Source organism: Oncorhynchus mykiss, chromosome 9, assembly GCF_013265735.2.
Source record: "Oncorhynchus mykiss isolate Arlee chromosome 9, USDA_OmykA_1.1, whole genome shotgun sequence".
In the NCBI taxonomy this organism is placed as follows: domain Eukaryota; kingdom Metazoa; phylum Chordata; class Actinopteri; order Salmoniformes; family Salmonidae; genus Oncorhynchus; species Oncorhynchus mykiss.
The window spans coordinates 34,596,232-34,608,998 of NC_048573.1; the positions used below are offsets into that span (position 1 = coordinate 34,596,232).

Here is a 12,767-nt window from a genome sequence, read left to right on the forward strand (position 1 = left end):
ATTCCAAGCTGTATCACAAACGGCTGTGATTGGAGTCCCATAGGGCAGCGCACAATTGGCCCAGCATCATCCGGGCTAGGGTTTGGTCGGGGTAGTCAGTATTTGTACATTTGTTCTTAACGGACTGCCTAGTTAAATAAAAAACAAATAAAAAAGGTGCTAGATGTCAAAGTAAATGTTTACCAGCAAGAAAGACCCTTAGGTCTTCATATTATGAGCGATGTCCATCGAACCATTCCAGCTAACAACAAACTTTCCCACAACGTAAGAGAACGTTCCCTTATGTAACGATGACACTGAGTCGAGAAGCAGGTGCAGGAGAAATGTTTAATTAAAAGAGACAACATAACAGTTGCGTTTACGCATGGACAATACTTACTGAGGAAGGAACACAAGGGAGTGACATATAGGGGAGGTGATCAGGAAGGTAATGGAGTCCAGGTGAGTAACATGATGATCTGCAGATGCGCTTAATGATGGATGCCAGGTGTGTGTAATGATGGATCGGTAGTTAGTATACCGGCGATGTCGAATGCCGGAGGAGTGGGAGTAAATGCGAAGCTCAGCTTCCGGCGCAGGACAACGCTGACCAAAGGGACGACCCCGAGGACGAGGAGCGAGCCGGTCCGGGTGGCGAAGGTGGAAATCACGGGTGATGTTGGGAACCCAACACCGCTCCTCTGGGCCATACCCCTCCCAGTCCACCAGGTACTGGATGGAGCCAACCCCCACGATGTCGGGAGTCCAGTAGGGATCTGACAGCATATGTTGGACTCCCCTCGATGTCCAAGGGGGAGTCATGGGGGACAGCATCAGCTAGGGGACCAGGAACCACCGGCCTGAGAAGGAAAACATGAAAAGGTGAGATACTGTAGTGACTGGGAAGTGGTAACCTATACGTGACCTTGGGGGCTCAGTTTCTGGCAGGGCAGGCAGAGTGGAAGGTTCCTGGTAGAAAGCCAGATATGATCCCCAGGGTGGAACACAGGGGTCGCACTGTGGTGATGGTCTTCCTGGACCTTTTGACAGTGGACGCACACTGAAGTCTCACGTGAGCGTCACTCCGCACTTCTTCTGCGCGCCAGAACCACTCATCAACCGCAGGAGCGTCGGTCTTACCCAGGGTCAACGGAGCCAGGGCTGGTTGAAAACCCAGAACAAACTGAAGGGGGTCAACCCAGAGGAGGAGTGACATAGCAAGTTCTGGGCGTACTCTGCCCATGGAAGGAATCGAGCCCACTCTACCTGCCAGTCCTGACAGTGATTCAGGATCCTCCCAAGCTCCTGGTGCATCCTCTCTACCTGCCCGTTGGACTGAGGCCAGTACCCAGAACTGAGGCTGGCCATGACACCGAGCTTCTCCATAAAGGCTTTCCATACCCGTGATGTGAATTGGGGGCCACAGTCAGAGACAATGTCCTCCAGGAAGGCCATAATTCCAGAGGACCTGCTGGAAGAATGCCTCAGCGACCTGGAGAGCAGTAGGGACACCAGAAAGAGGGATTTCAATTACAGGATTTTGAAAATCTATCCACAACCAGGGGAGGGGAGATCAGTAACAAAGTAAATGGATAGATGGGACCAGGGACGCTGAGGCACGGTAAGGGGAAGGAGCTTCCCTGCTGGAGCGTTCCGGAGGGAAATTTGGTTTGGGCCTATACGGAACACGATTTGACGTAGCGAGTGACATCCTGCGCCAAGGTGGGCCTCCAGTATTTCTCAGAGTTGGATTGGGTAGTGCGAGAAATACCTGGATGTCCAGTGACAACAGCTGTGTGTAACAGGTAAGCAGCTGCCCAGGTAAGCAGCCGGTCCCTTAACCCTCTAGGGACGTAGATGCGCTCGGGAAGACAGTTACTGGGTGCGGGCTCCCTCTCCAGAGCCTGGCGGATGACCACATCTACTTCCCCGACTAAAGGAGCTAAAACATGGGAAGATGGTATTATGGACACATTCTGGACAGGACCCTCTCCCGAATCGTAGAGACACGACATTGGCCTTGGTGTTCTTAGAACCTGGGTGATGGGTCAGCGTGAAGTCAAACCTTGTGAAGGGCCCACCATGCTTGGCACGGATTCAGCCTCCTCACTGTCCGTATGTACTCCAGGTTGCGATGGTCGGTGAGAATGACAAATGGTTCCTTGGCACCCTCCAGCCAGTGTGTCAACTCCTCTAATGCCAACTTCACTGCTAGGAGCTCACGATCACCGATGTCGTAATTCCTCTCTGCAGGGTTCTTAGAGTAATATGCATACGGGTACAACTTTTGTGGATTACACTGTCGTTGAGACAGAACTGCCTCTACTCCTACCTGGGATCTGGATGTTCGAGCAATGGGGTGGAGGTGAAATGTCACTTGACTAGACAGAAGGCGTCATCAGCCGCTGGGCTCCACACCAACCTATGGTGGGGCCCTCCCTAACTACTTTTTAGAGATACTGGTTCCCATTTGGGAATCTACCCTCCCACGTTCAGCTGGAACGGTGGCGCATGGAACGCAAAAATATTCTTAGAAATATTTAACCTTCACACATTAACAAGTCCAATAGCTCAAATGAAAGATAAACACCTTGTTCATCTAGCCAGCAAGTCAGATTTCTAAAATGTTTTACGGCGAAAACATAGCACATATATGTCAAACCCCCACCAGACACAGCTCATTTGAATAGCCAAAACATGCAATCAACAAACGCAGGATTAAAAAATAAATAATTCACTAACCTTTTGAAAATCTTCATCAGATGACAGTAATAGGACATGTTACACAGTACATTTTTTTTTTCAATAATATGCCATTTATATCCATAAATGTCCATTTACATTGAGTTCATGTTCAGAAATTACTCAAAAATGTCCGCAGGAAATCTAGGTAGCGCGGCAAGATAACGTAAATAGACATCATAAACTTTGACTAAATATACATGTTCTACATATAGTTAGAAAGATACACTGCTTCTTTATGCAATCGCTTTGTTACATTTATTTTTAACGTTACAGAAATCGCACACTATTCAATATTCTGAGACGGTGCTCAGATATAAGCTACATGTTACGGTGAGTGAATGAGGACCCAAAAGCGAACTAACTTAAACAGAGCTTCTTTAATAACCAAACATAGGTAGGCTCAGATAGACCGGCAGATTCCGACAGGACAGGACAAGGTTACAGCAAACATGACGATAGTCTGGCTCAGGCATGAAACACAACAAACAAGAATCCGACAAGGACAGGAACAAAAACAGAGAGAGATATAGGGACCTAATCAGAGGGAAAAGGGGAACAGGTGGGAGAAGGGGTGACGAGGTAGTCAAGAGGAGACAAGGAACAGCTGGGGGAAAGCGGGGGAGAAAAGGTAACCTAATACGACCAGCAGAGGGAGACAGGGTGAAAGGAAAGGACAGAGACAAGACACAACATGACAGTACATGACAGTACCCCCCCACTCACCGAGCGCCTCCTGGCGCACTCGAGGAGGAAACCTGGCGGCAACGGAGGAAATCCTCGATCAGCGCACGGTCCAGCACGTCCCGAGAGGGAACCCAACTCCTCTCCTCAGGACCGTACCCCTCCCAATCTACGAGGTACTGGTGACCACGGCCCCGAGGACGCATGTCCAAAATTCTACGGACCCTGTAGATGGGTGCGCCCTCGACAAGGATGGGGGGGGGGGGGGGGGAGACGAGCGGGGGCGCGAAGGACGGGCTTGATGCAGGAGACATGGAAGACCGGGTGGACGCGACGAAGGTATCGCGGAAGAAGAAGTCGAACTGCGACAGGATTAATGACCCGAGAAATACGGAACGGACCAATGAACCGCGGGGTCAACTTGCGAGAAGCCGTCTTAAGGGGAAGGTTCTGAGTGGAGAGCCAAACTCTCTGACCGCGACAATATCTAGGACTCTTAGTTCTACGCTTATTAGCAGCCCTCACAGTCTGCGTCCTATAACGGCAAAGTGCAGACCTGACCCTCTTCCAGGTGCGCTCGCAACGTTGGACAAAAGCCTGAGCGGAGGGGACGCTGGACTCGGCGAACTGAGATGAGAACAGCGGAGGCTGGTACCCGAGGCTACTCTGAAAAGGAGATAGCCCGGTCGCAGACGAAGGAAGCGAGTTGTGGGCGTATTCTGCCCAGGGGAGCTGTTCTGACCAAGACGCAGGGTTGTGAAAAGAAAGACTGCGTAAGATGCGACCAATAGTCTGATTGGCCCATTCTGCTTGACCGTTAGACTGGGGGTGAAAGCCGGAAGAGAGACTGACGGAAGCCCCAATCAAACGGCAAAACTCCCTCCAAAATTGAGACGTGAATTGCGGACCTCTGTCCGAAACGACGTCTGACGGAAGGCCATGAATTCTGAAAACATTCTCGATGATGATTTGTGCCGTCTCTTTAGCAGAAGGAAGCTTAGCAAGGGGAATGAAATGAGCCGCCTTAGAGAACCTATCGACAACCGTAAGAATAACAGTCTTCCCCGCTGACGAAGGCAGTCCGGTGACAAAATCTAAGGCGATGTGAGACCACGGTCGAGAGGGAATAGGAAGCGGCCTGAGACGGCCGGCAGGAGGAGAGTTACCGGACTTAGTCTGCGCGCAGACCGAACAAGCAGCCACGAAACGACGCGTGTCATGCTCCCGGGTGGGCCACCAAAAACGCTGGCGAATGGAAGCAAGCGTACCCCGAACGCCAGGGTGGCCGGCTAACTTGGCAGAGTGAGCCCACTGAAGAACGGCCAGACGAGTAGGAACGGGAACGAAAAGAAGGTTCCTAGGACAAGCGCGCGGCGACGGAGTGTGTGTGAGCGCTTGTTTTACCTGCCTCTCAATTCCCCAGACAGTCAACCCGACAACACGCCCCTCAGGGAGAATCCCCTCGGGGTCAGTGGAGGCTACTGAAGAACTGAAGAGACGAGACAAAGCATCAGGCTTGGTGTTCTTAGAGCCCGGACGATAAGAAATCACGAACTCGAAACGAGCGAAAAACAGCGCCCAACGCGCCTGACGCGCATTAAGTCGTTTGGCAGAACGGATGTACTCAAGGTTCCTATGGTCAGTCCAAACGACAAAAGGAACGGTCGCCCCCTCCAACCACTGTCGCCATTCGCCTAGGGCTAACCGGATGGCGAGCAGTTCGCGGTTACCCACATCATAGTTACGTTCCGACGGCGACAGGCGATGAGAAAAATACGCGCATGGGTGGACCTTGTCGTCAGAGAGGGAGCGCTGAGAAAGAATGGCTCCCACGCCCACCTCTGACGCGTCAACCTCGACAACGAACTGTCTAGAGACGTCAGGTGTAACAAGGATAGGAGCGGATGTAAAACGATTCTTGAGGAGATCAAAAGCTCCCTGGCCGGAAACGGACCACTTAAAGCACGTCTTGACAGAAGTAAGGGCTGTGAGAGGAGCTGCCACCTGACCGAAATTACGGATGAAACGACGATAGAAGTTCGCGAAGCCGAGAAAGCGCTGCAGCTCGACGCGTGACTTAGGGACGGGCCAATCAATGACAGCTTGGACCTTAGCGGGATCCATCTTAATGCCTTCAGCGGAACTAACAGAACCGAGAAATGTGACGGAGGAGGCATGAAAAGTGCACTTCTCAGCCTTCACAAAAAGACAATTCTCTAAAAGGCGCTGGAGGACACGTCGAACGTGCTGAACATGAATCTGGAGTGACGGTGAAAAAATCAGGATATCGTCAAGGTCAACGAAAACAAAGATGTTCAGCATGTCTCTCAGGACATCATTGACTAATGCCTGAAAGACAGCTGGAGCGTTAGCGAGGCCGAAAGGAAGGACCCGGTATTCAAAGTGCCCTAACGGAGTGTTAAACGCCGTCTTCCACTCGTCCCCCTCCCTGATGCGCACGAGATGGTAAGCGTTACGAAGGTCCAACTTAGTGAAAAACCTGGCTCCCTGCAGGATCTCGAAGGCTGAAGACATAAGAGGAAGCGGATAACGATTCTTCACTGTTATGTCATTCAGCCCTCGATAATCTATGCAGGGGCGCAGAGACCCGTCCTTCTTCTTGACAAAAAAAAACCCCGCTCCGGCGGGAGAGGAGGAGGGGACTATGGTACCGGCGTCAAGAGCTACAGACAAATAATCTTTGAGAGCCTTACGTTCGGGAGCCGACAGAGAGTATAGTCTACCCCGGGGGGGGGGTGGTTCCCGGAAGGAGATCAATACTACAATCATACGACCGGTGTGGAGGAAGAGAGGTGGCCCTGGACCGACTGAACACCGTGCGCAGATCGTGATATTCCTCCGGCACCCCTGTCAAATCACCAGGCTCCTCCTGTGAAGAAGAGACAGAGGAAACAGGAGGGATAGCAGACATTAAACATTTCACATGACAAGAGACGTTCCAGGAGAGGATAGAATTACTAGACCAATTAATGGAAGGATTATGACAAACTAGCCAGGGATGGCCCAAAACAACAGGTGTAAAAGGTGAACGAAAAATTAAAAAAGAAATGGTTTCACTATGATTACCAGAAACAGTGAGGGTTAAAGGTAGCGTCTCACGCTGAATCCTGGGGAGAGGACTACCATCCAGGGCGAACAAGGCCGTGGGCTCCTTTAACTGTCTGAGAGGAATGTCATGTTCCCGAGCCCAGGTCTCGTCCATAAAACAGCCCTCCGCCCCAGAGTCTATTAAGGCACTGCAGGAAGCTGACGAACCGGTCCAGCGTAGATGGACCGACAAGGTAGTGCAGGATCTTGAAGGAGAGACAGGAGTAGTAGCGCTCACCAGTAGCCCTCCGCTTACTGACGAGCTCTGGCCTTTTACTGGACATGAAGTGACAAAATGACCAGCGGAACCGCAATAGAGACAGAGGCGGTTGGTGATTCTCCGTTCCCTCTCCTTAGTCGAGATGCGGATACCTCCCAGCTGCATGGGCTCAGCACCCGAGCCGGCAGAGGAAGATGGTAGTGATGCGGAGAGGGGAGCGACGGAGAGCGCGAGCTCCTTTCCACGAGCTCGGTGACGAAGATCAACCCGTCGCTCAATGCGAATAGCGAGTTCAATCAAGGAATCCACGCTGGAAGGAACCTCCCGGGAGAGAATCTCATCCTTTACCTCTGCGCGGAGACCCTCCAGAAGACGAGCGAGCAAGGCCGGCTCGTTCCAGCCACTGGAGACAGCAAGAGTGCGAAACTCAATAGAGTAGTCTGTTATGGATCGATTGCCTTGACATAGGGAAGACAGGGCCCTGGAAGCCTCCTCCCCAAAAACAGATCGATCAAAAACCCGTATCATCTCCTCCTTAAAGTCCTGATACTGGTTAGTACACTCAGCCCTTGCCTCCCAGATTGCCGTGCCCCACTCACGAGCCCGTCCAATAAGGAGAGATATGACGTAGGCGACACGAGCAGTGCTCCTGGAGTAAGTGTTGGGCTGGAGAGAAAACACAATATCACACTGGGTGAGGAACGAGCGGCATTCAGTGGGCTCCCCAGAGTAACACGGCAGGTTATTGATTCTGGGCTCCGGAGATTCGAAAGCCCTGGAAGTGGCCGGTGGATCGAGGCGGAGATGGTGAACCTGTTCTGTGAGGTTGGAGACTTGGGTGGCCAGGGTCTCAACGGCATGTCGAGCAGCAGACACTTCCTGCTCGTGTCTGCCTAGCATCGCTCCCTGGATCCCGACGGCTGAGTGGAGAGGATCCGAAGTCGCTGGGTCCATTCTTGGTCGGATTCTTCTGTTACGGTGAGTGAATGAGGACCCAAAAGCGAACTAACTTAAACAGAGCTTCTTTAATAACCAAACATAGGTAGGCTCAGATAGACCGGCAGATTCCGACAGGACAGGACAAGGTTACAGCAAACATGACGATAGTCTGGCTCAGGCATGAAACACAACAAACAAGAATCCGACAAGGACAGGAACAAAAACAGAGAGAGATATAGGGACCTAATCAGAGGGAAAAAGGGAACAGGTGGGAGAAGGGGTGACGAGGTAGTCAAGAGGAGACAAGGAACAGCTGGGGGAAAGCGGGGGAGAAAAGGTAACCTAATACGACCAGCAGAGGGAGACAGGGTGAAAGGAAAGGACAGAGACAAGACACAACATGACAGTACATGACACTACATTTCTCCGTAATGTTGGAGTCAACAGAAACACAGATTTCAGCATAAATATTCCCTTACCTTCGATGGTCTTCGTTCAGAATGTTCTGGAAGGCTTCATACTTACCCAATACATCGTTTGGTTTCAAGTCTTGCGTCTTTGTATTAGCTACTGCTAATAACATCAGCTGAAATGCACCCAAAATGTCCTCTGGTCCGGAAAAGTTGCGCATCAAAACTTCAAAATTACATATTATATGTCGACTAAACAGGTCAAACTAAGTGCAGAAGCAAGCTTTATGATGTTTTAAACACACAAAACAAATTTCAATTCAACCCGTCGTCGTTTGTCCTTCTTCTGAGTACTGGAACAAAGGAATGGCTGGGACCAATTCGCGCCACAACGCACAACATACTTTCTCATGGCACACACTAATTTCACTCCCATAGGGCCAATTCTCGTGGGATTTGAACGATTAAAAGCTCTACTGAATGAGGACATCTAGTGGAAGACATATAAAGTCTCCCCAGAATCATAACTGGTTGGGAAGGGTGGGGGCGATGACGTCAAAGTTGCTCCAACTTTCATGACCACAAAAACTAGTTTGGAAGAATGCCTGCCCTGTGAGTTCTGCTATACTTAGACATAATTCCAACGGTTTTAGAAGCTTTAGAGTGTTTTCTATCCAATACTAATTATTATATGCATATATTAGCAATTTTTGACAGATTTTTTTTTCAGTTTACTAGGGGTACCCAATTCCTCCAAAGGGGGCATACGTCTGCCATATCCTTAACAGGTTTTAACCTCTCTTAGGTAGGGGGCAGTATTTTCACGTCAGGATGAAAAGCGCGTCCAAAGTAAACTGCCCGTTTCTCAGGCCCAGAAGCTAGGAAATGCATATAATTGGTAGATTTGGATAGAAAACTCTAGAGTTTCTAAAACTGTTAAAATAATGTCTGTGAATATAACAGGCGAAACCCAGGAAACAAACCATCCCAAAACAAAAACAAATTCAGCCTACCACTATTTTCAATAGCTGTCACTTTTATTATAAGGACCTCCCACATTGCAGTTCCTAGGGCTTCCACTAGATGTCAACAGTCTCTAGAAAGAGTTCAGGTTGATTTTTGGAAAAATGTTGTCGTTTTTCTAGGTGCCTCCCATTTTGGCTGTAGTGTTTCCAAGCGTGTGAATGAGAGCGCATTTGGGATTCATTTTTATGGAGGGAAACTGGGTGGATTATTAACTGAAGCGTGCCAGCTAAACTGAGTTTTTATGGATATTAAGAAGGACATTATTGAAAAAAAGGACCATTTGTGATGTAACTGGGACCTTTTGGAGTGCCAACAGAAGAAGATCAAAGGTAAGGCTTTACATCTACCTTCTTGTCGTCCATCCTCACTCCCTGCGCGCTGATTTGGTAGCCTAAGAAGGAGACAGCCCTCTGATGAAATTTGTACTACTCAGCCATGATGAACAGGTGGTTAGCCAGGAGGCATTCCAGGACTGCTTGAATGTGAGAAATGTGATCCTCCAGGGTAGCCAAATAGATCAAGATATCATCGATGTACACAACAACCTGGCGTCCTTGAACACCTCGTTAACGAATGCCTGGAATACTGACGGGGCTTTGGCTAAGCCAAGTGGCATCACTGAGTGTTCTTAGTGACCAGACATCGTGCTAAAAGCAGTCTTCCACTCATCCCCCTCCCGGATGCAGATTGTAAGCACTCTGCAGGTCCAGTTTGGTAAAGAACTGGGCCCAGTGTAGCGGTTTGATGGCTGCCGGCACCAATGGAAGAGGGTACCGATACTTCGCGTAATCTTATTGAGTCCTCTGTAGTCAATGCATGGACGTAACCCTCCAACCTTCTTGGCCACAAAGAAGAAACCAGACGATGCAGGAGAAGTGGATGTGCGGATGAACCCTTGTTGTATTGCATCTTAGTACCAACGATCCCGAAGTTAGTTATCCAGAAGGATGGCCATCACAATGAGTGCATCCAAGGTGAGGTTGTCATCTCAATAGGCCAGTTCCATCTGGACCTCCTCATGCAGACCTCTTCTGAATAGCGTACGAAGCGCTGGCTCAGTAAATCCACTGGTTGCTGCTACTGTCCGGAAGGTGAGCGCTACAAGGCAGCCGTCTGGTCACCCTGCTGTAATGGAAGTAGACATTCACCACCCCCCCCCCCCCTCTCTCTCTGCCCTCCGGAGGGGATGAGCGAAGGTACATTTAAAAAACAGAGCCATAAACCCCTCACGGGAATCTAGATCATCCCCTACACTCTCCTAGACAGCTGTAGCCCACTCCAACGCCCGCCCAGTAGGTCAGTAGAGAAATAACCATGGCAACCTTTGACCTCTCGGTGGTGGAGGCTCGCAACTGATGTGTAAAGTAGAGGGAACACTGAAATAGGAAGCCACAGCATTTAGATGGGGTCCCGTCATATTTATCTGGGAATGACAAATGGGCATTACTGACCTGAGCTGGTTGCTGAGCTGGCTTGCTGTGTCGGCTGGTTGTAGAGTATCCTCCTCTAGCTGAATGCAATGCCTCCAGGGCGTGTTTGAGGCTTGCAAACTGTGAAGAGCCTCTTCCATAGCCGTGCCAGCTGGTCATGTTGTTGACGTAGAAGGTAACCCTGCTTGTTGACCGTCTGGGAGATATTCCGTTTTCCTGCTGCTTCTTTTGTTTGAGTCAGTATTCAGTAACGCTGACGCTGTGTGTCGAGAAGCAGGAGAAACATTTAATAAAACAACAACCGAGACAACATAACAGTGGCATTTATGCATGAACACAGGAACAATACTGACTGAGGAAGAAACCCAAGGGAGTGACAGATATAGCGGAGGTAATCAGGAAGGTAATGGAGTCCAGGTGAGTATCACGATGATCTGCAGGTGCGCGTAATGATGGATCCCAGGACTGGTGGTTAGTATACCAACGACGTTGAACGCCAGAGGGGAGGAGCGGGTGTAGATGTGCCACCTTAAGTCTCATTCGGTGATTATCCAATGTTTTCATAGCAATGTGCCAGTAATGTCAAGGACTGTTTCCAAGAGACCATTCCCGTAATGTCAAACGGAACTTACCCAGAACGTGGTGTCATCACGTTGTATTGATTAATGTGACGACTGCTGCTCATCGAATGATTAACGGTCTATAATTAAGTGATTAAATGAATCAGCTAATTATTAACTCATTGACCGGGGGCACCATTGGAAAGTATTGGATTTATTGAGTTTCTATTTCCCAAATGAACTCAAAGAATATCAGAATATCAATTTCACAACAGTTGCTAATTAATTAATTTCCTCTACAATCTCATTCTGAATGTCGCATAATCCAGGAATCTGTACAAACCCGAGTCCCACTAAATGAGTCCGTATCGCACCAATTGAGTTGATTATTTATTTACTAACAAGCTAAAATTATAAGATACACATACACAAACACACAGTTGAGGCTATTGATTCGAACTTACAATGAAACAGGTCCCATGCGGGTCAACGCAACATGGCAAAATGTGGATTTCAAAAGAGAGAGAAAGAAAGAGAGTGCATGAGAGAAAAGCACACTTGGGTACATTTCTCAACTATGCTTATTTTAACCCTAACCTTGCCCCAAACTCTTATGGGTCAGAATATAAAAGGTTCCTTTGTCTTCTTCAACCTTGTGTTGCATTTTGGGGTTGCTGACTACTCAGACCGTGGCTGCAGCGCAGGGTCACCTAGTCTGTGGATAATTCTTATCATATATGTTATATACCCTCGGGTCAGAAATGGGAGTTTCCGCCTTTAGGGCAAGTTCTCTGGGTGTAACTAGTTACGAGGCAAGGTCTGGATTTTGCTCAGATCCAATTTAGACAACTAACTTCACATTTCATCTTTACAAAACATGCTCTTTGATCTGGACATTTTCCACACGACGTACAGTATGCAAACCTCAAGTAAATAGTGGGAGAACTCTTCAAGTCACAATGTTTTCGTTATAACGTGGTCATTTAACTTTTAATAACATGACAAAAGGACATTCCTTTTCATATTCCATCTATCATCACTAATACCATTTTGGCTGATGAAACTTATTGTCCCAAAGTCCATTTATTGCATGTTACTGTTCAGAGGTAGATTCTCCATAGGCCCATCATACATTCCATCCCTCCATACTGAGAGGACAAAAGGGATTTTGTCTGCTGCCATAAGATTTACAATGGGTGGGAGTTGTCATTAAACCCCCCACCTCCATACCTCTCGATCTCTCCCCCGCTGGTGGTTGTGAGAGATATCTCTGTAGGATTATGGTCCACGGTAACCTGACCCGAACAGGCCAGTCATGACAGTGGTTACCATGTTCTCATAACACTCAATATTAATATTCTAGACACGTTTCAATTGAACGTCCAGTTTTCTGAGGTTCAGGAGAATATTGCATCAACGTCACACCAAACACACACAGAAAATATTGCCACGTTCTCTGAATATAATGTATTAACACTATGGTTAAACATCTTTGGACACAGGAATGTTCTTGCAATGTTCCAATGAAATGTGTGTAAAATATTAATTTATTATATTCTGAGAACATGGCAACCATTTTCTGTGTATGTTTGGTGTGACATTAATGGAATTTTCTTCTAATCCTTAGAAAACTAGAAACAAGCTGTTATTGGCAGAGAGGTTTGGATCT

At 48.5% G+C, this 12,767-nt stretch overlaps 1 long non-coding RNA gene across 1 annotated transcript; it reads right to left on the reverse strand.

The window, feature by feature from the left end:
- Positions 1–308: 308 nt before the first annotated feature.
- Positions 309–10,902, reverse strand: LOC118966030. The gene is made up of 2 exons (XR_005053229.1): positions 10,560–10,902; positions 309–839 (listed from the first exon to the last, which is right to left on the reverse strand). It is a non-coding gene; the product is annotated as an uncharacterized LOC118966030 (long non-coding RNA).
- Positions 10,903–12,767: the final 1,865 nt, after the last annotated feature.